Source organism: Mixophyes fleayi, chromosome 1, assembly GCF_038048845.1.
Source record: "Mixophyes fleayi isolate aMixFle1 chromosome 1, aMixFle1.hap1, whole genome shotgun sequence".
Taxonomy (NCBI): domain Eukaryota; kingdom Metazoa; phylum Chordata; class Amphibia; order Anura; family Limnodynastidae; genus Mixophyes; species Mixophyes fleayi.
In genome coordinates this window covers 115,337,209-115,362,269 of record NC_134402.1, presented here as the reverse complement: position 1 = coordinate 115,362,269, position 25,061 = coordinate 115,337,209, and positions in this window count along the sequence as shown.

Below are 25,061 nucleotides of genomic sequence, written 5' to 3'. Positions count from 1 at the left end.
ATCCATAAAATATCCATAGCCGTGACAAGCTGCAACAATTTAGTAAAGCCTTCCTTTTAAGCTGTTAGTCTTTCCAATCAGTCTGCGATGAGGTCTTCGGTTTCATTGTGCCTGGGTGAGTAGTGTCGGGATTTAAACAGTCATTATATAGTACCCAATCCCCCTGATCAACGAATGTGCCCTTTGACACCAGAAGGAATGTAGTCTCTCTGACACCATTAATTTAGCCCCTGTGATTCTGGGCCAGCTCACCCTCCCTATGTTTGTTGTATAGTATTAGCTAGTTAGCATTTTCGTTTGTTGCCACCATCATTTATACAATTAAAACTGTGACCTTAGTGCTCCAAAATTTCAGGTATTAAGAAGTTATATGTATTTCAAGGGGTAGAATGTGAATGTGCAGAGGGAGAATATGGATCTTTTGGCGTTTAAACCAATATCTGTCAGTTTCATTCCTAAGTGTATGTAACATAGACAGATTAATTATTTGCTAACATATAGATGGAATGTATTACTTTTGAATAAATGGAACAATTACATGTTTTTGAGCTACATGGGGATGTTCTTGATTGAATACACCAATTGACAGAGTAAACACACCAATAGACAGAGTTTCTCTAAAATACATGTGCTCTGTCTCTACATTGTAGTAACTCATAGCATACAAATAATTGATGTAATTAATCTTTAAACAACAATGTTCTAAGTAAATTTATAATTAGTTTCTATGGGTTACTGCATTGTGGAAACCTTCAGTTCTTAGTAAAAAATACCCATTATGAGAGCTGCTATTCTCACTGCATTTTATTAAAATTGTCATCTAGACTAAGCAAATACTGAAGGCTGAAATTAAGAAGTAATTTGCCACATTGTAAATTAAATTATTGATCTACATGTTGATTCAGTCAAATAATGCTGACAACTTGCAATATTTGATGACATATAATGCTATAAAATTTCTTGTTGAAATTATAGTTTTTGTAATATTTGTTTTACTCTGCATAAATCTATGAACTCATCCTTTCATATTAAGTTATAAACTGCATGCTATTGATCCCTCTTCTTCATTGCATAAAACCTCTCTTACTATTTAGCCTTACACACTAAACCATACATAAATCAAGACACTGACAACCAGTGCTTTTTTTGTAAGAAAAAAGGTGCCGGAACTCACATCATGTAGTCAATCACTGTACACACACAGACACACGTCAGTTGTAAAACAAAACAGAACGGTCGCCGACTGTGGTAAGCACTCAGCACTCATGACCAATCACAAGCTGAGCAGCGCCACAAGCCGAGCAAAGCCATCACAACCAGCGTGAATGAAGTACGCATGCATCGGACTCGACACACAAGTAACCCGCATGCACCGTTTTAATGATTTTGCCGCCCACCTGCTACGCTTGACAGGGCGATTCAAGTCCATGTGGACCAAACATCAAATGTTCAAAAGTTACTTTTAAAACCTGGAAAATCCGTTACAAAAGGTGCCGGAGCTCAGTTGCGGTGAGTTCTATGACAAAAAAAGCATTGTTGACAACCATTTAAATTTTGGCAAAATATTTCACAATCTATTGAATTAAATTGTAAGACGATGGCGGCGAAAGCAATTAATGAGTCAGCTATCAACTAATAGCAAAAACCAAACAATGTATAACCAGAGACACTAACCACTGGTCCTAGGACCTAGTCCTTTACGATTGACAGATGCTAAATATGGCATCAAACTGACTATTCCCCCTCTGGGCTAGCAATGATGTGCCCACACAAGCAGGTCAAGGGGCCCCCCACACAAAGAAACCAAGATCCAGGGTGCTTCAAAGAGGGAAGTGACATGTGGGCAGTCATTGATAGCACCATATGACTTAGTCAGTGACTGCAAAAGCTTTCCAGTCATCTGTGCCTCATTTGGTTTTGAGGTAAAAAATATTATTTTTAAGGCACACATAATTGCAGAGAGGGAGAGGATATGTGCAGCAAAAGGGACTCACCAAACACTAGTGAAAAAATATATAGCCAGACAGGGCCCCTCCCCATGTATGCTATTGGCTGGGAGATGTAAACAGACTTAACCCCTAAAAGGTAAGTGAATGACTCATGCATAAACATATGCGTTTAAATGCATTTGGCTTATGGCCTCACTTGTTATGTTATATGTTGATTTTCTTTTATAAAAAAAAATTACATTGAAATATGAGCTTGCAATAGTTTCCCTAAATACTGTGTCACCTGACTTGTTTTCACCTTGCACTTGTTACCAGTACAGTATGTCAAATTGTTGTGTGACTTATTTGATGAAGCTGAACTTAAGTTTATAGAAACGGCATGCCTGCACTATTCAGGTTAGATTTCATTCAAAGATATATTTAATGTTCCCCGGGGCGTACTTAAAGTAAAAAACAAGGCAAAAAAAATCTAAAGATAGCGTAGCTGTACAATCCAAAATGAGTGTATCCCAAGCAATATTTCAAGATGCATGGTATACCATTACCTCTATCATTACCAGTGCACTACACCTGGACAAGGTAGAGCTATACAAACATTTTGGAAACATTGCTGAAAATGTATGTTACCCATAATGTTGTGAGTTGGGTTTAGAGCATCAGATTCCATATTAAGCCTTGAAAAGTTACAGTTGGAGAAAAACAGCTGTTTCTATAAATCAGTCAATCTGGAGTCCACTTTAATATACCTGAGGATTTACTACTGAGTCCAAAAAATGATTTCTTTATATAAGAGCTTTCAATTAATCTACTTCTTTGAATAGTTATTTCTCCTTTGACTTGATAGTACACAGGATTAATATCGCAGAAATGTTGTACTCATGAGTGTGGAGCTTTGATCTCCACCTCAAAATGGCCATATTTATTTGTAGTCAATCGCCTCCATGATTGAATTGCAAGAGTATGGCTAATTTCTATTTTTTGTAACTAATATCCCACATTTTCTTAAAAGTCTATCAGCCAATCGCTTAACTACCCACCTTATCGGTTACCTCTCTCTCACTTCCCATCTTCCCCTTCCTCTCTCACTCCGTGTGGCTTTGTCCCCATTTCACCCTTGTGTCATCGGTATGTCTGCCTCCCCCCTTTAGATTGTAAGCTCTTTTGAGCAGAGCCCTCTCTCCTCCTGTTACCACCACTTTTAACTTTTCTCTCCAGCTACTCCTCCCACCTCCCCTTAGGCCTTATGCCCATTGTCTCCACTCTTGCTTTACTCTGCACCCTTCAGTGGTTCTTAACCTGTTAGCTGTGCCCACCCTCCTGGACACAGGTTTCCAGTCTGCCCTGAATAAGCCTATTATTAACCCCTGAAACCAGTACGGCAAAACCCGGAGTCTGCTCTGAGAGTCTGGTATTCACTGTTGCCCCTAGTGGTGGGGACAGACTTGGATGCAGACTAACAGAGGGTCGTGAGAGGCGTACCGGCTGGGGGGAACCCAGGAAGGCAGAATGAAGTCCAGGCAAGGGTCGAGGGCCGGCAGCAGACAGAGTATCCGATAAACAAGCCGAGGTCAGAGGTCACAGGCAGAACAGCAGCATCAGAGTCCAGGCAAAAGATCAAGGGGAACAGGCAAACAATCGTAGTCAGATATCAAGGCAAGGGTCGGCAAAAAATAATCAGAATCCAAATAGAGCAGAGAGCAAGAGACACAGCAGGCTAGTAAGCAGCAAGCAGGAACTATAACTGGCAGGGAGGGCTTGCCCCTTCCTGCCTTATATATGTGATGTGGCCCAATAGAATAATCCCTCGTATCAGAGGGAAGGACAGCCCAGCTGGGCACTAGGTATTTCAATTGCGCGCGCGCCCGGCTGTACTGGATGCCGGGACACGGCGCTGCAGCACAGAGCGTCACGACCGTTGCCTTGACTCAGCGGAAGTGATATCCCGGTCGTCATGACGACGGCCAGGACGTCAGGGCACAGAAAGAAGCGAGTCGCGGCAGAGCCTGAAGCCGCCGCGGCTCGTGACAGTACCCCCTCCTTGAGAAGGGGTCAAGGAGCCCCGACAACCTGGTTTTCCTGGAAATTTTTTAAAGAACTCAGTGAGTAACCTATCCGAGTGTAGATTTCTTTGCGGTACCCACGACCGTTCTTCTGGGCCGTACCCCTTCCAATGGACAAGAAAATGAATTTGCCCTGGACTTTCTTCGAGTCCAGGATTCTCTCGACCTCAAATTCTTGATGTCCGTCAATAGATACAGGTTGAGGTTTAGAAGGCCGTCGGTGTGTGAACTTTTTGGAGGAAAGAACGGGTTTCAACAGGGAACAGTGGAATGTTTTAGGCATTCTTAATGATTTCAGAAGTTTCAGTTTGAACGACACTGGGTTGACTTGTTTCAAGACGGGAAAAGGTCCGATAAACTTGGGTCCAAGTTTTCTGCACGGTTGGCGACGTCTGATATTCCGAGTAGATAACCACATGAGATCTCCAACCTTGAAAGAACAGGCAGAACAGTGCAGGTCAGCAAAATCTTTGGACCTAAAGGAGGCCCAGAGTAAGGACTTATGTACCAATTTCCAGATCCTCCTAAGCCGGGTGGCCATAGACCTATATTCTGATGGTTTATCAGCAGACAAAGAAGACAACGAATTGGCTCTGGTATGATACCCCAGGTTGCAGTAGAAAGGAGAGTGCTGGGATGAGGAATGAAATGCATTATTGTAGGCAAACTCAGCCCATGGAAGAAGATCTACCCAGTTGTCATGGTTTTTTGATATATACAATCACAGATATTGTTCTAGGAACTGATTCACCCTTTCAGTTTGTCAGTTAGACTGTGGATGGTAGGCAGATGATAAGCTTAGGCTAATACCCAGCAATGAGCAAAATGATCTCCAGAAGGCGCCAATGAACTGAGACCCGCGTTCAGACACTATATTTTCAGGAAGACCATGGAGATGAAGCACATGTTTGATGAATAATGACGCCAGCGTGCGTGCAGAAGGTAATTTAGTCAAAGAGATAAAATGAGCCATTTTACTGAACCAATCCAATGTTACCCAGATGGTGTTGCACCTGGAAGATGGAGATAAAGTTCATGGACAAATGGGTCCATTGTCTGACTGGAACAGGCAAAGGCAACAATAAGCCAGTAGGAGATTTCCGGGGAATCTTATTTTTGGAACAGAGATCGCAAGATAAAATATATTCTCTAACATCAGCAGATAATGATGGCCACCAGACAGCACAAGATTTCGATGGTCTTTGTAACCCCGGGATTTCCAGAAGTCTTGTTGTCATGACACTCTGAGAGGACCGACTTCTTGAGATGTACCGGCACAAAGAGTTTGTCCGCTGGAGTTTCAGGAGGTGCCTGTGGTTGAAATTGTTGAAGGGTTTTACCAAGTTCCTGCGTGAAGGCAATCAAAATAAAAGAAGCGGGAACAATGGATAAGGGTTCAGAGACCGGAGCTTGAGAAGAGACAAAACTGCGAGACAAGGCATCAGCTCTGAGGTTCTTTGAGCCAGGCCGATAGGTGATAACGAAGCGAAAACAGGAGAAGAGAGACCACCGCGCCTGCCTAGAATTTAACCTTTTGGCTGACTCTATGTAGGACAGGTTCTTGTGGTCGGTATATACTGTGATTACATGTTTTGCACCTTCAAGCCAGTGGCGCCATTCCTCCAATGCCCACTTGATGGCCAGCAACTCCCGATTGCCAACATAGTAATGTCCCTCGGCAGAAGAAAATCTTTGAGATAAGTAGGCACAGGGGTGAAGGCGATGGTCCTCCAAGTCTTTTTGGGATAGCACTGCTCCCACACCTACATCAGAGGCATCCACTTCAATGATAAATGGAAGGTCTGGATTTGGATGTCTAAGCACAGGTGCTGACACAAAGGCCTGTTTTAAGGCTTCTAAGGCAGAGATAGCGATTGGAGACCAGTTTTTTGTGTCAGCTCCCTTGCGGGTTAAGGCTGTGATAGGAGCAACGAGAGTAGAAAAGGATTTGATAATTTTCTATAATAGTTAACGAACCCTAGGAACCTCTGTATTGCTTTAAGATTCGAGGGGCGCACCAGTCGAGAATGGCCTGCACCTTCACGGGATCCATGGCGAATCCTTCCGGGGAGATGACATACCCCCAAAAAGTGACTGTGGAAACTTTGAACTCGCATTTTTCTAATTTAGCGTAGTACATGTTCACGATTTTGTTCAAAGGACTAGAATAGATCAGGATGTCATCTAAGTAGACGACTACAAAGGAGCCCAGGAATTCACAAAGGACTTCATTAATTAGGTCTTGAAAGACGGCTGGAGCGTTACTGAGGCTGAAAGGCATGACAAGGTATTTGTAGTGGCCTGTTTGGGTATTGAATGCCGTTTTTCCACTCGTCGCCTCCACGGATACGAATCAGGTTGTATGCTCCTCGAAAGTCAATCTTTGAGTAGATCCTGGCTCCCTTAAGCTGGTCAAAGATGACCGAAATAAGTGGCAAAGGGCATGTGTTTTTTATAGTTACCTTATTCAACCCTCGGTAGTCAATACAGGGCCTCAGGCTGCCGTCCTTCTTGGCCACAACGAAGAAGCCTGCCCCTGCAGGTGACTTGGAAGGCCTAATAAAGCCTTTTCGCAGATTCTCCTCTATGTATGATTCCATGGCTAATGTCTCCGGAATAGACAGGGCGTATAACCTTCCCTTGGGTAATTTGGAACCTGGGATAAGATCGATCGCACAGTCGTACTCCCGGTGAGGAGGGAGAATATCTGCTTACTTCTTGGAAAAAACATAGAGAAATTCCCGATACGGAAAGGGTAGCTGCTCTGGGCAAGTATGAGTAACCCTGAGTGGCAAGGATATACAAGAGGAGGAGCACAGGGAGGTCCACCTGGTTATCTCACCTGTAGTCCAATTGATACTGGGATTAATCATGGATAACCCAGGATATGAGGTACCGAAGGACAGTGGATTAAGTACAGAGAGATGGTCTCGGAGTGAAGGGCACCCAGCAGAAGAGGAGGTGAGCGATGATGGATCTCACCTTTGTTCAAGCAATTCCCATCTAGCCTATGCACAGCGATAGTAGTTTCCAGAGGAACAGCTGAGAAACCCAGGGACCGGGCAAGCGTCATGTCTAAAAAGTTTCCAGCAGCTCCACTATTCAGAAATGCAGGAATAGAAATTTCCTGTCCACCATACAAGAGTTTGGCAGGTATTAGTAGAGAATCCTTTGGAGACAATACCTGTAGGCCTAAGTGTACTCTCTCCATGTTCACTTGGTCTGGTCTTTTCCCGGTCTGACGGGGCAGGAACGGAGCAAATGGCCCTTCTCTCCGCAGTATAAGCAGAGGCCCAGATTGCGTTTCCGGGTGCGTTCTTCAGAAGACAACCAATATGCTCCCAGTTGCATTGGTTCCACTTGATCAATGAGAGCAGTTGGTGAAGGCTCAGGAGAAAAGGCCGAAAGATTTTCCTTCTCAGCTACCCTTTCTTTCTATCTTCTGTCGATTAGAATGGCTAATAGCATGAGTTCCTCTAGCGATCCAGCAGTAGGATACTGAACAAGTGCATCCTTAATTTCTTCTGACAGACCCAATTGGAACTACGAAGAGCTGGGTCATTCCATTCACAGTCCGAGGACCAACGCCTGAAGTTGGAGCAGTAATCTTCAGCAGAACGTCGTCCTTGCATTAAGGACCGCAGTTGCGCTTCTGCAGAAGCCACTCGATCCGGGTCATCATAGATCAAACCAAGAGCTTGAAAGAATGCGTCCACAGATTGCAGCTGAGGACTGTTAGGATCCAAGCTGAATGCCCAAGATTGAGGATCCCCTTGTAGAAGGGAGATTATAATTCCCACTCTTTGCTGAGGTGATCCGGGCGAAAGTGGCCTTGGTTTGAAATAGAGCTTGCAGCTTTCACGAAAATTGCGGAAGAGTCTGCGCTCTCCCGAAAAGCGATCTGGTATGTTCATTTTGGATTCTACCACAGAAGGCAGAGTGGCTTGTGAGGCTCTTGATGCTTGTTCTTGGGCGGCTTGCCGTTGAGACAACCATTTGGGACAATGTCTGGATTTGTCCTGCCAGTACTTGAGCCGGACTAGGTTCCATAGGAGCAAGTAGATAGTTCACTCATTTCAAGAGTACATTTTTTTGGGCCGGTTATAATGTTAGGAACCCCTCAAACCAGTACGGCAAAACCCGGAGACTGCTCTGAGAGTCTGGTATTCACTGTTGCCCCTAGTGGTGGGGACAGACTTGGATGCAGACTAACAGAGGGTCGTGAGAGGCGTACCGGCTGGGGGGAACCCAGGAAGGCAGAATGAAGTCCAGGCAAGGGTCGAGGGCCGGCAGCAGACAGAGTATCCGATAAACAAGCCGAGGTCAGAGGTCACAGGCAGAACAGCAGCATCAGAGTCCAGGCAAAAGATCAAGGGGAACAGGCAAACAATCGTAGTCAGATATCAAGGCAAGGGTCAGCAACAAATAATCAGAATCCAAAGAGAGCAAGAGACACAGCAGGCTAGTATGCAGCAAGCAGGAACTATAACTGGCAGTGAGGGCTTGCCCCTTACTGCCTTATATATGTGATGTGGCCCAATAGAATAATCCCTCGTATCAGAGGGAAGGACAGCCCAGCTGGGCACTAAGTATTTGAATTGCGCGTGCACCCAGCTGTACTGGACGCCGGGACGCGGCGCTGCAGCACAGAGCGTCTTGACCGTTGCCTTGGCAATGGCCATGACTCAGCGGAAGTGACGTCCCGGTCGTCATGATGATGGCCGGGACGTCGGGGCACAGAAAGAAGCGAGTCGCGGTGGTGCCTGAAGCCGCCGCGGCACATGACAATCCCTCACCCTTTCAGACTTTTCTTTAGCTGTGCTTTGAGCTACCTCAGTTATATTGTTAATTGTACCATGCTGTTTCACCTTATACTGTCCTATTGTTTGTTCCTGTAAGGTGCTGCAGACATTATGTGGTGCCCTATAAACAAAAACTAATAATAATATATAACAAAATATGATAATACTTAATCCAAACATGCCCAAAAGTCCAGCAGCACAAGTAAATAGGCATTGTAATAAAATGTTTAAGAACAATCCTAACTTAAAAATTCCCACATGTAAATCTTTTCCTGCCTAGGGACCCGGGCCTGCCTGTGTAGTGTATCTTGTGTGAAACTAACATTTCTCACCTGCCCATGATACCTGTGCCAGAGAAAATTTGTGCGGAGCAGGTGGTGGTGCCTGGTGCCTCGTTCTGCGCCAGGGTGTTGTGAGACAGCTACAGCTACTCAAAGCACTGTGCAAGTGCAACCTAAACAAAGAAACATTGTGCCTACTGCAGCCGTATAAATAAGTACAAAATTGAAAGTAGGCATTTGTTAAGTAGCTTTCCATTTATCACTTTATGTATACACTATACATCTCTATGTGTGAATATGCTATCCCCCCACTCCCCCCTCAGTTCCACCTTATTTGTGTTTTCCCCTTCCCTTTAGGATGTAAGCTGTCATAATCAGGGACATATTTCCTCATATTTTCCTTCCTTTTCCTTTGCAATCTATTATTCAATAAATGTATGGTCTTTGTATAATTATATTTAATTTAATAATATATAATGTAATGTATTATGGATCATTGCTGTCTGTATATTGTAAAATACTGTAAGACATTTTGGGACACCTTTTAATGAAGTGTAAGAATAATAATCCTCTTCTGAGGATGTTGGATACAATAATGGATCATGTAAGCTTGTTGGCCAAATGGTCAGCTCTGTACACATCAGAAAGCCCTGCCTCTGGCTGAATGGCAGGTTTGGCATTGTCATAAGGAAATGACTGTGCTCTCAGTGCCGGTTGGATACAGTGCCAGAGATCGAGAAGCAGAGCCCAGAAAGATTTCACGGATTCAAATGACATCTTAATTTTTTCTAACCTCTAACTGAAATGTAGCATATTCTTTGATACGTCCATTGTATCGTCTTAAATAAATAGCAAATAAAATAAGCAAATAAATAATATCAATGTTGTGCGTACAAAAATTTAATTCATAAACATAAGGTATCTGCAGCAGAGTTCAAGTAATCACATTGTTTGTAGGAACAATACTTCTATAATATGTAAAGCAGTAAACTAAACCCATTCTAAAAGATTAATAAAGTAAAAAAGTCAATAAAATAAGTATAGGAACATATGAAAACAAAACAAAACAAAACAATGCAGTTCCTCATTTAATTTGGTTGTAATTAGAGATGAGCGGGTCCGGATTTGGCAAATCAGAACACCCCCGAACAGTGCAGATCCGAGCCTGATCCGAGCACTGTTCGGGTATTCCCGTCGATCGCAAAACTCAGAACGAGGCAAAATCTCATCATCCCGCCGTCAGATCTCGCGAGATCCGGATTCATATTATTCAACCGCTTGCTGCCACCATCTACACTCGGGCATTGGAGAGGGAAGAGGGAGGGTGTGTTACTGATTTACTGAAGGTTGGCCGTAGATTACCTTACATTTTCCACAATAAGTTTTTTAAAATCTTCCTAGGGTAATGCATAGCCTACAGTTCCCAGCATTCCTTTTTAATGATCGGTCCAGGATGTCTAGTGAAACACCAATGTTAGCCCTTATTTTTTATTATTTCCAACCTAAAGCAATTTTGATATATGCAAATTGTGTTTTTTGTCATAGCGGCTCACTTCCTCCTACTGCAGGAAAAACATGAATTGACAGTGATATAATTAACCAGAAATCCATATATTCTATATGCATAACTAATGTGTATGAACCAGATCCTGTAAATATCTATTAATCTGTGTTACAGTTAATGTTATAGCTATTTATGATTAGCTTTCATGTTCCAGTTTTACAGCCCTCTGCTACAATGGTAGTATCCATAAAGTATGTATTCCATATTTTACTGGTCATGCCCCTGTGTGCATATTTGTACAGATTATTTGCGTTACCTAGGAGACTGCAAGCAAGGCACTGATCCTGCCATATAAGTCCAGTGGTACTGCTATATAAGTTCACTGATCCTGCCACGTGTTGGGCCATGTGTTTGTGCCGCCCACTTGTGTCGCTTAGCTTAGTCATCTAGCTACCTCGGTGCAACCCTTTGGCCTAAAAACAATATTGTGAGGTGTGAGGTGTTCAGAATAGAGTGGAAATGAATGTTATTGAGGTTAATATAACAGAGGGATTGAATGAGACCGAGGTGATATAAACGCTAAGGGGGCAGGCAGTAGAAAAAGTACAGGCATACCGGGAGTTAACTTATCTGGGGGGTGGTAAAAATCTGAGCTACCAATCAGTAGAACTGGAAGGGGTGGGGTTAGGTTCCCAGAGGAGGCATATAACATATAGGAAAAGGATATTACTTCCTCTTGCCTCTGGAGTTGTTACCCACCCACCCATCCCATATTTATAGTATTGGTATTGGTACTTGTGTTTGAAAGTGGAGGTAAGCAGTCCAATCAGCTGCCATTTTGTTACATTTAAGGTGTAGTAGGCACTCCCCCCCTTAAAGGGATTGGGCAATTAGTCAGAAGAGCCCTTCGGGGTTAAGGGGCTCTGCTTAGGCAGAGTTCAATATTGCGTTCGTTGTTGTTCAAATAATTTACAAAAGACTTCAACCCTTGTTCAGACCCTCTCCACACAATTGATAAAAATATAGTCAATGAATATTTCTGTAGAAAGAAAAAGTTTGGAAAAGATTAAATCAAGGAACATTTCTGTGGGAAGATAATGTTTGTAAAAGTACATGTTAAGATAAAAGAATGTCGTGAAGTAAACGGAAGGAACGACTGAGAGGCAAAACAGCTGTGAGTTGGACAGCCAAGCCTCGGTATGGAATCTGTGTAGCCTCAAGTCCCGGGATAATGTGTAAAAATGGGCTGCAGGTGAAAAAAGCTGGAGGAGGATTATAAAAGAGAAGCCTCATACATTGGAGAAACAACCTTGATAAAGACTCATATCGTGGAGTTGAAACGCGTTGGTTTTATATGGACTATACCAGGGTCGAGGAGAGACCAACGGGAGGACATTAGGAGACAGTCGGAAAAAGACGTTTGACTGCTTATATACACCCCTTTTCTGGTACGATTCCATTTTTATATGTTTTTAGAAAAGTGTATTAAAAGGGTTATGCGCCATACCGCTTCCTTTTTCTGTTTATTTCGAGTGTGGCTCGCTGAACAAAAGGAGGAGAAAGTCAGTTGATAACGAATATACATCAGAGTCTTATGGGCGCTTTTTATATTTGAAACAAAGTAAGCGCACATCCAAAAGGGTGCTGAGAAAATAAGAAGGTTTTGGTGTTGCACACTTATGAAAATTATTTCGAGCACGGGACTATATAACACATGCAATCATAGACTGTTTAGATTGTGCTTTTACCAGATATACCACACCATTATGAGATTCATGTTACAGGCAAAACGCTAATTGATGTTGTTGATAAGGTCGTTTAGGACAACTTCCAAGGTACCTAACAGATCAACATTCAGTGATATGCTGGGTAAGAGTTTTTAGGTCATCATAAGAGTGCAAATAAGTAAGCGCTACATGTATACAACTTATTTATTGTAATTATGTGTTTACAAGCTATAGTGGTTGCTTGAAGTTGAATAGAAGGCTGCATACAGAGTGGAGCACTGAACTAACAGATCTGATAAGCTTTGCTGTTTAATTAATCCACATATGACCAGCAGCATGGGCTTTTCAATAAATAAACCAAGTTGGGTGAATATTGGCATCCCATCAGGCAAACATGCCACATTCCCTTACTTTTTAAAATTGTTGCTTAAACTGTTTCTTAAGGACAATCTCAATTCTCACAATTCAGTTATCTAGTGATCTACTGTTACGATATGTAAACATTGTAGTTTCTTTAACCACTTAACCATGGTGTTTTCCTCGTTACTGACCACATCAGTTTTTGTGTTTTGGCAATATGCTGAATCGACTGACAATAGCTCCACCACCTAGTCTCCCCTCCTTTACTCTCGAGATTCTGTCTCCCCCTGTCCCCTTCCCTATACCCTGACATACTCTCAGGCCCATATATCAGCCCCGCATAACATGACCCCAGTGGCCTCCCATGAGGCCTACATGTAACCTTTTGTGTCCCACACCCCATGCCCATCTGCATCCTGGCCATTTCTCCCAGTTGCGCTCCAAGGTGCAAACTCTGAGCATTCCCCTTATGGGTTGTTCCTTACATACCCCCTTCCTATGGCCCAGGCTGGCCTGCAGCATTGGTTGGCTCCTTACTGTCCACCAGTGTGCCCCCTCCCCACATGGACCCACGGTCCTCCATCTGGTGGTCAAAACCCCCTTCCCAGAGCCTTGTCCTGCTCCTTCCATCCCCTTTCCCTGATACACACAATATGGCAGGCCCTGGCCTCTGGGTTCATTTACACAAAGCTCCTACACCTCGTGGACTACCGGGCAGGCTACCCCACCTCTCTGTTCTCAGAGGACTATTCCATGTCTAACATATCTGCTTGTACAGTACCACAGGCACTACACCAACAAGACGATGTTCCTGTTCTGAGTCTATAAACTGCCACTGAGATCTTAGCACCACCAGTCAGGTGCAATGGCACTGAGATAGCACAGGCTGTGCCAGAGGCATTGGACAAGAGTCTAGTGTCATCACGGCCCACCAGTGAGTCACACGCTTTATACATTGCATGCATGCACTGCCCGCTGACTTATACAACTTCGGAACAGGGCCCGTGCCAGGCTATTAAAGATCTTGCATGCACATTTCAGGGGTGGTGCATTTCCAAAGGAAGTTGCTACTATGATTTTGGAGGTGAGATTGTATGCTGCTCCTACATGATGCTTCTGTGCGGGATTAGAAATAGCACAAAAGATAAGATCATTAAGGCTATTTAAGTAGACATGTTCTCCCTCACGGACATGGCTAAAAACGACCTTATAGCACCTCGCGGGTGATGAGAGGTAGGTTGAGTATGTGTACCGGTCGTTCACTAATTGGTTGACAGGTTTTTGCATCTTTGCGGCCTCATACTTGGAGGCACGGCCAACAACCCTCATTGATGTGTGGTGCTACCTCCACTTGATAAACAAAATATTTCAATGATGAAGTCCGGATTTGGCACACATATGATGAGCATTTTAGATGTAAGGTTAGTGGTCAAGCGCTGATTACTTTCGTTTTCAAAGATATGGATAGGGGGTGATGCTCCTGGGTGAGGCCAATGTGCAGCCGGCTAGGTGCTCTAGGTTCAAAATGCCTTCTGTTGGACAAAGTATTATTATGGCACAATTTTGTGCCTGGAGCTAAGGAAAGAATAGAGGGAGTGTGCCAGAGAGCGAGTTTTAAAGTAACAGCCGGACTCCGATGTGTGACAGTACTCCCCCCTTCACTCTTAAGGATGGACTCCATAAAACCAATAAAAGGCTTATCAGGAAATCTTCTATAAAACAGTTTAAGAAGCTGAGGGGGCATGAATGTCAGAGTACTTGACCCAGGGACGTTCCTCACAGCCGTACCCATTCTAATCTACAAGGAACTGAAGACTAACATTAGAAACACGATAGTTTAAAATATAGCTAACCTCATACTCCTCTTGCTAGTCAACTGATATGTCTGGAGCTGAGGGAAGAATAGAGGAAACATGCCAGACAGTGGGTTTGCAAATTAACAGCCAGACTCAAGTGTGTGGCACCAATGTAACATGCAATTGAGCTGCCGCAGCCTTCACCCTGCGCAGGAGTGCCCCAGGAGCTCGGTGGTTTCCAGTCGGGCTCATTCCCCGATTTAATTGCCGTAGCTCAGTAGATAGCTGGGCAGCCGCCATAAGGAAGCTTCGTTCCCCCTACATACTTCTGGTGGTTTTGGTGGACAGAGATTGCAAGAAAGTTGGCCTGGGACACATGGTTGACACCCCCCCCCCCCCCCCCGTTTCAAATTTGACTATATCCTCAATAGAGCTGGTTCTCAAGAAGGCTGTAGGTAAATACTGATTGATCCATCTGCCTGGGTACTTGGTAAATGAAGCCATTGCTAGCATCAGCTGAAAAGAACACGACTCTGTAATGTATGGAGATCGTGAGCATGAGTGCATTCACACTACATGGTCAGTCAGTGATTGGTCGGAAAATATTAAACAGTACAACCAAACGAAAATTGACACTTTGGGACAACTTTAGATCATCGTGTCACTATGCACACTCACACAATATCTGATCAAACGGTCAGATGTTGGCTGATTGGAGGTTTTTTACGTGCAATCATTGGCTCAAGCAAAAGGAGGTTTGTGTACAATGAAAGGGAAATATCAACACTATGCAGTTTATACCTTTTTACTAACAAGCATGGTTTCTTTACACAGGATTATGAACTAGTATTACCTTTATTTTATTTGTATCTTAAAAGGAAAATTGACCAAAAAAATTGTTACAAAAGATGCTGTATTTATTGATTTTATCCATAAACATTTCAAACAGATAGTGCAAGTATAAATGTGTATTCACCTACTTACCTTGTTTATTAATTACATGCTTTCACACAAGATCTGATGAAATTATATGCTCTTGAGATAAAAGTAAACTTTCAATGTTTAAAAGTGTAATGCTTTTTCTCGCTGCTGTTGGTGAAAAACCTCAGAGAACATTAATTGGGTGTTGGTTGATCAAATTGTTGCTTTTAATTACAAGATGGTTCCTTCAGTATAATGCATACTGACATCACAAAATAAAAACAAATCTTTTTATATGATAAAATGTCATAAGTGAAAAATATATACCGTATATACTCGAGTATAAGTCGACCCGAATATAAGCCGAGGCACATAATTTTACCACATAAAACTGGGAAAACTTATTGACTCGAGTATAAGCCTAGGTTGGAAAACAGCGCTAATTTACAGATACAGCGCTGAGAGTTAATCACCCAAGTGTGTTGTAATTGAACAATTCCAACAGAGATAATCACATGAATGATCTCTTGAAAATGACATAAAATTTATTCAAACATATAGAACATAACAATAAACCACAATACTGGATGCATCAAGAACTTGAATGAAATGGGGTCTGTCATAGGTGATTGACACGACATGAACCATATGGAGAGATGACGGAAAGATAGCACTGCCTAATAACAATGATGACATGAGTGAAATTGAGACTGACTTCAATTTGATCCAACGATGTAAAGGATCTATATATTATGCCCAATGATAGGTCTGTATAGCTGGGCAGTATATGGTGGATCAATAAAATAACAGTGTGACAGTCAAACTGGAGGAAAAAGACATCAAACTAAATATGCAAGAAATGCAGGGCACACTTACAAATCTTCATAGGGATTGTGGTCCCGCATAAGTGCCTCCGTATTTGCGCTGACAACGTGTCGGCAATGGAATCCAATGTCCAGAAGATGAAACAGGTGCGCACCAGAAAAAAAGTCTGTAGAAACTCACTACCGCAGAAAGGGTTCCTAGCAAGTCCATGGATGATAACACATCAGCGATCTTAGCGGACTGGATCTCCGTTCATCAGGTGAGTGTGGAAGTTGGTCACAGGAGTATGCAGCAATATGCTGGTGACTTGGAACACAGCAACGAGTTTTGTCCACCCCTTGTGGACTTTCTCAATCAGGAAATAGATTGAGAGATGCTAGGCTTACCCCGCAGTGGAACGCACGTGCGTTCCAACAACAGGAAGTTCAGCATTTGGAACGCAAGTTTGCGTTCCAAATGCCGAACTTCCTGTTGTTGGAACGAATATGCGTTCCAATGCAGAAGTTAACAGCCGAGGGACCGGACACCTGGTAAGTTCACCCGTGTATAAGCCGAGTGGCCTTTTTCAGCATACAAAAATGTGCTGAAAAACTCGGCTTATACACGAGTATATACGGTATATGGTTGTACACTTACATTTGTGAAGTCACAAGATTTACAATTTTAATAGCTGGGCAGCATTTGAAAAAATAGCCCTTATCTTATAGTCACATTAATATAATCCATCTTGCTATCTATCAGCTAAGCTAAATCAATAAATCATAGTATTAGATTAATGCATTCTACACCATGCATAAGAATGTAAAGAATGTACAGTACTAAAATACAAGAAATAACACCAGAATTGCTCCATCTAAAAAAACTAGACCCCCAGAGGTCTATGGATATATAGAATTTTGACCTGCTAGCTTTCACTGGTATTTGGATGCAAAATAATTAAATTTGCAGCTTTTGACTAACACTTCATTGCTGTAGTTTCTTTTTCAATGCAACAGGAGACAGAAAAATAAAATATATTCAGCTACTTCTCCTCTTTACAGGAGCTCAAATACCACATATTTGCATTTTATTTTTTGAATGTGCATATCATAGGGCACAAGCAGTGTGCAGGGGGTGCAGGGGCTATAAGGCACTGAGTTTGCAGAGCAAGCGCAATAAAGCTAAAATAGGGCTCCACTATGGATGCACAGTCACCGCACATGCTGAGAAGAGATGGAGCAGTGGCAGGAAGAGGACAGACTGCATCGTCACGGCAACCCTGATTTTGCTATGGAGCCCAGTGATGCAATGTTTATTTCCTGGGTAGAAGGGTAAGATGTTCACAGTGCAGTGTTTTCCTTATATATTACAGACATAATTGCAAACAAATAGGGGAAAAGGTTAATCTTGTCAACGCAATAACTAAAGTCAATAATCAAGTGAAACCAGAATTTTTTGGTAGAGGATGCACTAAGCAGCAAATGTCATGATTTATGGCATAAAGCTGCCAGCACCATACCACAGTCTAAAAAATATGGAGCAAATGTATATATTTCTGTAATGCAGACATGTGTATGTATTTTTTGGGGAGCATTTAGAGCATTTTGGACATATTTTGTTAGCACAGATATATGCTACAAGGTGCTGTTTTCCCCATACACAGATCAGTTTGCAGATGATATTTTAATTCAGTAGTTAAAAAACAGACAATCCTTCTAAAATATTTTTAGCTATTTTTCTTAAATTGTATTGTGCAAGTAGAGAAACAATTCAGTAGATAAGAGCTGGAGAACAATACAAACATTTTAATTAGTTGTTTGTATTTGTATTATTACCAGCAAAACAGACAAAATGTAAATTAAAATGTTCAGCTTAAAAATAAAAACGTGTTGTAAACCTTGAAGCATTCATTGACATGTTTTAGAGTGTTGTATGCGGGATTATATAATTTTTTCTGGTAACAGGGGAAAAAATCCTGCTTCTTGGCATTTTGTATATCACAATATAATTATATGCTGTTATTTGAATTTTGTAGGACCTAATTTTACTCAAAACCGATTATAAACAGCGCATCTAATCAGAATAGCAGGTTGTAGTCCAGAATACTTACTGGCTCTTCCCTTTGTAGAATACACCCCCATGCAATAACTACAAGCACCAGCATACCCATGGCTGCCAGGCAATGCTGGCAGTTGGGGAACCACAAGTGCCAGCATGTCCTGGCACAGAGTGGGACCTACAGTGCACCAAAGATAAATGTAAATAAAACACAGACACAAGATTAAACATAATTTATATTGAAATAAAAACACCACTACACAGCCCTCATTTGCCATCTTTATTGATCACCTACATCATTGGTCTTTCATCTGTAATACATCCCTGGATTCTTCCCAAAATAAAAAAAACTGACAGATGACACTTAACTAGCTCACGAGAGCTCTGCCACCAAGAGACCTCTTTAGCAGGATCGGCCCTATTTATAACATGGTAATTTCCCACTGCTGTAAATAAAAAATAGTAGCATTGCAATAAGTGGAGAATGTCAGAAATGACGGCTAGGAAATTAAATTAAATCTCCAATGCAATATATAGGTCAAGGACTTAGTTTAGAAAGAGGACACCTAAGTGCAATTAATTATCTTTCATATTTTGTTGTTTAGATAGTGAGCCAAGACTTCTATAATTTTGATTTACACAAAAGTACACAAATTATTGTGTAAAAACATTCATGGGGCATTAAGTACAGAAAGCGGAATTATCACCGTTTCAGTACTCACCGCTGTAGCCTGTATAGACTAAAATATAGTTATCCACATGGCTTCTGATTTTATTTCTAAACTATTATTATTATTATTATTATTATTATTTATTTATAGGGCGCCACTAGGTATCCGTAGCGCCGTACAGGGACAGACAGAAATACAGTACAGGGTGAGACATCACGGAACAGTTAACAAAAAGCACAGTAACTCAGAAGCTCAAAGTACAGCTAGATGACAGGCGAGAGCCCCAGCGGGGTAGCTAGAGGGGTAGAAGGGCCTCACAGAAGAGACAAGGAGCTGGAGAGCAGAGTTAAGGTGGTGGAGAACAGGAGGAGAGGAGGCCCTGCTCGGAGGAGCGTACAATCTAAGGGGAGGGTAGGACGGACAGAGACGCAAGGGTAGGAGGAGGAGAGGGGGAGAGTGGAGGCAAAGACGGAGGGGAGGGGGGGAGAGGAGAGCGACGAGGAGGAAGGTAGGTGGGAGACAGGAAGGAGGGCAGTTAAGTGGGGGACTGGAAGGCTATAAGGAAGAGGTGGGTTTTTAAGGCCCGTTTGAAGCTGGACAAGTTGGGTGAAGTTCGGATGGAGCGGGGGAGCTGGTTCCAGTGGAGTGGGGCAGCACGGGAGAAGTCTTGGATGCGAGCGTGGGAGGAGGTGACCAGGGGGGAAGAGAGGCGACGGTCATTGGCCGAACGCAGAGGGTGGGATGGAGCATGGATGGAGATGAGGCTGGAGATGTAGGGAGCGGTGGAGTTGGAGAGGGCCTTGAAGGTAAGTGTAAGGAGCTTGAACACGATTCTGTAGGGGAAGGGGAGCCAGTGAAGGGATTGGTAGAGGGGGGAGACAGAGGAGGAGCGGCGAGAAAGGAAAATAAGTCGAGCGGCAGCATTGAGAACGGAGCGAAGGGGGGCGAGATGAGAGCGGGGGATTCCAGTAAGGAGGAGGTTGCAGTAGTCTAAGCGGGAGATGATAAGAGAGTGGACAAGAGCTTTAGTGGCATCTTGGGAAAGGAAGGGCCGAATGCGCGCGATGTTGCGCAGCTGGAAGCGGCAAGATTTAGCAAGTGAGAGAATGTGAGGGGCAAAGGAGAGAGAGGAGTCGAGGATGACACCGAGGCAGCGAATTTGAGGAACAGGGGAAAGAGAGGAGTTGAGTACAGTGATAGAGAGGTCTGAAGGGCAGGGGGAATGAGCAGGAGGAAAGACAATTAGTTCGGTTTTCGCAAGATTAAGTTTGAGAAATTTAGAGGACATCCAGGAGGAGATGGCAGAGAGGCAGTCGGACACCCTGGAGAGGAGGGAGGGAGAGAGATCAGGAGAGGAAAGGTAGAGTTGGGTGTCATCCGCATAAAGGTGGTACTTGAGACCAAAGGAGCTGATGAGTTTGCCCAGGGAAGAGGTGTAAAGAGAGAACAGTAGGGGTCCGAGAACAGAGCCTTGGGGGACCCCTACTGGAAGGGAGGAGGGGGGGGAGAGAGATCCAGAGGTGGTGACCGAGAAGGAACGGTCAGCAAGGTAAGAGGTGAACCAGGACAGGACGGAGCCAGAGAGGCCAAAGGATTGAAGGGTGTGGAGCAGGAGTGGGTGGTCAACGGTGTCAAAGGCCGCTGAGAGATCCAAGAGAATGAGAAGGGAGAAGTGGCCCCTGGCCTTAGCAGAAAGGAGATCATTGGAGACTGTGGCCAGGGCAGTTTCGGTGGAGTGGAGAGGGCGGAAGCCAGATTGGAGAGGGTCAAGGAGGGAGTGCTCAGAGAGGAAGGTGGAGAGGCGGCTGCAGACGAGTCTCTCAAGTATTTTGGAGGCAAAGGGGAGAAGAGAGATGGGGCGATAGTTGGAGAGAGAGGTGGGGTCAAGATTAGGTTTCTTGAGAATGGGGGAAACAAGAGCGTGTTTAAAGGAGGAGGGGAAGATACCGGTGGAGAGGGACAGATTGAAGAGGTGGGCGAGGTGGGAGCAGGTGGTGGGGGAGAGGGAGCGGAGGAGGTGGGAGGGGATGGGGTCAAGGGGACAGGTAGACGGGGGGGAGGATGAAATGAGAGAGTGGACTTCTTCGCCCGTAGTGGGGCGGAAGGAGAAGAGGGATTGGTGGCTGGGGGGAGAGGGAGGACGAGTGGGGGGGGCAGGCGGGGGAGGGGAGGAGGAGAATTCAAGTCGGATGGCCTCGATTTTAGAGGAGAAGAAGGAGGCAAAGTCAGCGGCGGTAAGGGAGGAGGGTAGAGGAGGGGGAGGGGGGGACAGGAGGGTGTTGAAGGTGGCGAAGAGGGGTCATTTATCAACCACAAAGAGTGTAGACCTGCAATGCTACTTTACGTACACAAGTATGCCTTGTCATCCTTTTAAGATATGCGTCACCATCATGATTCTTGCAAAAGATCAGTCTGGTTGTGTGGATACACCTGAAAATGTGCGTGCAATTAGAGAAGCTCTCAATATTTTGAGCCAATTAGAAACTTCATCAAATTTGGCTGGTTAGGAAGTTTTCACATTTGTCTGCTGTATCATGGAAATTATTGTGCAACTTCAATTTGGGCTCAACAACCATGGCATTCTCAGCTCACAGTTAAAACAGAAGATGTTAAACTAAACTATAAAATGTGCATACTCAAGCTTAAATAGGTACAATTTATAGTATTTTCAACCTTTGTTTTTTAAAAATGCAAAGCAACAGTTATTACACAAAAATCCTGTGCAAAAAAGAAGTATGTTTCACTCCCTGCCACAAGAACTCTGGAATGAAATCTGCCCATGAGGAGAAACCATCCCAATAACTCATGATTGAAGTAAATATCAGGCATGCTTTTATTATTTAGTGTCGAAAAACAACAACAATATTATTTGTGTTGGCTTAATTCCAATTACTGCCACCATCAAGATTTATATGAAAATGAGGCAATATCGTTTAGCTATAAAGGTTCAGCTAAACCAGGAATACATTCAGGTATTCCTAACTTACACTTGTGAAGTTCCTTAGAATATATTTCACTCAAAGTTAAATCATTTTTGTCACAAAATGGTCACATTATTGGGAATATCTTACACTTAGTATGGAACGCCATATTCCATCAATGTCCATCAAGCTTTATCCATCAAGTTGAGAACACATCTCCCCAAGACACTGATCTCACCCATCTGTATGTAAATGAGCCATTGTAAATTATTCAGGAATTTACTTTTTTTACTTTTTCACTCCGCAAATAAATTGTGTCCTCAAAAACCACAAAAAACAATGTATTTACTTAAAAATGGATCCAATTCAATAGAGTTGCAGCGCTGCTAATAAATACACACTTATAATAATATGATCACATTTCACATATGGTCCAGTCAACCCGCTGTCACAGTTATTGAACAATGCATTACATATACTACATTCACTGCAGGATCAAAATCTTGCTGTGTTTATTTGATTTTCTCTCTGCTACTGACATCTTTTCCCAAAGAACAGGTAGAATATTAAATTTAGATTAAAATCAATTTTTTCTTCATTATAGATATTACATCCTAAAACGAGCCTTTACACAGTTATTGCTTTTAAGAGATATGTGGCTCACAATGTTATGCATATAGGATAGACATATTAGAAAAAAGATAAATCTAATGAGAAATTTTAAAAATAAGCCAGAAATAGCAATACGGAGCTCATACTTAAAATCTCTAGTATAGTAACTCAAACAATCTAAATACTGAGTCTCATTTGCAAACACAGTACTAGTAGAACAAATTACCTATACATATACAGGAATAATAATATAATTGAATATACTGTAACAGTCTCTAGGCTATGTGATAGTCTGGTATTGTCCTGGAAAGATAATATTGTTCCCACATGTTGTGCAGCCTGTGTAATGGTTAACTGGACATTTGCACCAAATCCACTTTGACAACTTTGAGATTCTCCCCTCTAGGAGATCCCTGAGGTCAAGTGGCAAGTGCAGGGGAGTTGGGGGGCATGTTGCTGCAAATTGTGTAATTTTAGCCCTACTCCCTCCGATGCAATACAGCGATCATGTCACTGTAATGTGGGGTCAAAATGGCATGATCAGCAGTGAATGGCATCATTAAGGCAAGGCTCCCAGGATAAAGGCCTGGCTTCTGGGGATCCGAGAGAACAACCTGAAATATGAGAGTCTCTCAGACATTCTGGGAGAGTAGGCAAGTATGACCAAAACCAGTCAAAGTTTTCATTTAGCCCACCGAAAATCCAAGAATATACTATATATCTGCCAGAAGAGTAACATTATGTTTCATACACCCTGAGTTGCAGTAGTTAAAGAGATTTAATTTCAAAAAGATCAATGAGATACTATATACAGTTTTGTGAAGAACTATACACTTTTCAGCAAAAAGTATATGACAGCTTGTTTGCAAACTGATTTTAATAACATTTATTTTGCTCCATCAGTGAGTCAGTAAATGTTTAATAAAAGCTTATCATGCAATATAAAGTGTATACATTTTTATAAATATAATGGTAAAATACCTGAGAAATTAATGTGAAATTTTGAAGGATATCAAGTTCACATGTATATTTATCGATAGCAAGAATATATATTGTAGAATATGTGGATACTGGTGAAAAAAAAGGCGAAAATGGATATTCTTGTACCAATTAAATGAAATAAAAATACTATAAAATATAAAAAAAAAAAATGAATTCCTGAAGGGTTGGGTGGGTGCTCTGTAATTTCCAAAAGATTAATACTTATAGTCAAAATCACAGTGCAGGTGCTTTCCATTTAAAGATGAAAAAGAAAAATACAATTACTGAAATATCCATCAGTTGCAGCTAATGGTAGAAAAATATAAACCTAATTTACTTTGGACTGTAACATTCCCCTTTAATACTACCTCTGTACCTGTCGCAATGCACAGTTGTGCCTCTTACATAAAAACAGCACACAGCACTTAGTGGAATTGCTTTGTTTAATCTCCTCCTTCAGTTTCTCAAGCTGCTTTTCCAAAAGTCTAATTAAGGGAATAACTTGACTCAAGCTCGCAGTGTCTGAACTCACTTCACAGGTGACTACTTCAAATGGTTTCAGCACTTTGCAAAACACAAAAAGTATTCCCGATTATGCTTGACTAAAATACATCACCCCTCCTTTCCCAATGTCATGGCTTGTGGAGAAAGCGTGGATGGCTTTTTGCTGTTCCTCCATCCGCAGAAGCATATACAGGGTGGAACTCTACCTTGTCACCACCTCTTGCTTCAGTTGGTGGCAAGGCAAATTAAATTGCTCTTGTAGCTGCTGCAATTTCCTACACATTGTTGCCGAATGTCGCAAATGTCCAGATATTTTACGGGCCACAGACAGCATCTCCTGCACGTCTCTGTAATTTTTAAAAAAGCTCTGCACCACCAACTTTATTGTGTGAGCAAAACAGGGAATGTGATGGAATTCACCCAGCTGTAATGCTCTGACAATATTGGTGGCATTATCAGAAATGACATATCCTGATGAGAGTCCAAGCGGGATAAGCTATGTTGCAATGTCATTCCTTAGTTTTTGTAACAGATTGTCAGCTGTATGCCTCTTAATGAAGCCGGTGATACACAGAGTAGCCTGCCTCTGACAAATTTTACGTACTTGGGTAAATGCTGCTGCTGTTCCTGCTGGTGAAGGTGAATCACCAACCCAGTGGACTGTCCCAGTCATATAATCTTTAGTTTGCCTAGTTCCGCTTGTCCACATATATGTGGTTAAGTGTACAGTGGGTAGAATGGCATTTTGCAGCCCAATAATAAAAATTTTACGAACTTTCTGGTAGAGGTGAGGAATAGCTTTTCTACTGAAATGGTGTCTTGATGGAATTTGGTAACGGGAACACAAGACCTCCATTAACTGTCTAAAACCAGCTGCATTAATAGTGGATATTGGACGCAGATCTAATACTAGCACAGTCGCCATGGCGTCTGTGATCTGCTTTGCGACTGATTGACCGCTTTCATACTTGCTTCCTCTGGCAAAGGATTGTTTAAGTCAATTGTTGTAAACTACTAGTAGTCTTCTTCTTGGTCTGCTTCTGGGTTGAAGATTCACCCCCAGCAACAGCAGCAGCAGTGGGACTAACGTTAAAGAGTTCTTCTGAGGAA